We start from the raw sequence: 1205 nt of genomic DNA on the forward strand, positions 1-1205 counted from the left end.
CCGCCGGTGCAGATCAGTGCCCGGTCCAGCCCCGCTCCGTGGAGCAGGCCAGAGCTCACCCTCCGCCTCCATCCCTGGTCCAAAGAGGTCACAAAAAGCCCCGTGTCTCGGCCGTGCCCGCAGGTGACAAAGGCGGGGGCAGCAGGAGGCTCTGGCGAAGGAACGAGGGTGCGTGCGGACGCGGCAGGGAGGCTCGAAGCTGCGGTCCCTGCGGGCGCTGGAGGGCTGCGCCCGCCCCCAGCTGCCGCCTGCCCCGCTCCGGGAGCGCAGGGCGAGGTCCACGGCCTGTCTGGACCGTCCTCTCCATCGCGGCGGAGAGAGGCCGCTCCCTGCGCGAGGCACCGAGCAAACCCGCCCGAGGAGCTCGGCAGGGAGGGACGGTGTCCCGGGACGCTCAGACTTGGGGCCAGATCCCCTGGCAGCGGCGTGGGGGCTGGAGCTGCCGGATCTGCTTGTGCCGTCCCCGGTAAAGGGACTATGGAGAAGTGCCAGGTCTGCGTCCGGCTCCTAGTCTGGGGACACAGCCCTGGGACGTTCGCCACGACCGAGAGGAATGAGGGAGTTTGCTGGCATTGCTGACTGGGTCGGCCCGGCCTGGGTGCGAATCCTGGCCCCGGGGAGGAGCGGCGGAGCCGGCGGGGCAGGCCACCACGGGTGCCAGGCCCTGCCACGTGGTGAGGGGCAGGGAGGCTGCTCAGATGAGAGCACGTGCAGTTGCTCCTGGACGGGTCCCAGGCCCCGACTCCCCCCGGCCTTGGCTGTGCAGACAGCTGCGGCGCAGCCCGCGGCTCTGCCGGCCTCAGCCCCCGCCGACGTCACGGCCAGCAGAGCCACAACCGGGGCACGAGAGTGGGATCGTGCACGCCGCGTCCCGTGCCGCGGGCACGGAGGAGCTGACAGCGTCGTCTCCTGCCAGGGCAGAGACGGGTTTGGCAAGCTGCTGCCGGTTTGGCAATCCTGCCGGGGGTGCCCGATGCCCGGGCTGAGGGACGGTCCGCAGTGTGCTGGGCCCAGGCCAGGGGAGCCCCTCAGTCCGGCAGGCGGCACAAGGGTGGCCAAGCTGCCCGGCGTGGGCTGCACTTGCAAGAGGAACCAAGAGCTGCCCCGCGCCAGGACCGTGGTTGTGAGCTCCAGCCGGGGGTTTCCAGGGGCGTTGCGGGCAGGGAGGCGGCTGCAGCCAAAAGCGAAAGTGCGTGGCAGAGCAC

Source organism: Alligator sinensis, unplaced genomic scaffold, assembly GCF_000455745.1.
Source record: "Alligator sinensis unplaced genomic scaffold, ASM45574v1 scaffold1354_1, whole genome shotgun sequence".
Lineage (NCBI taxonomy): Eukaryota > Metazoa > Chordata > Crocodylia > Alligatoridae > Alligator > Alligator sinensis.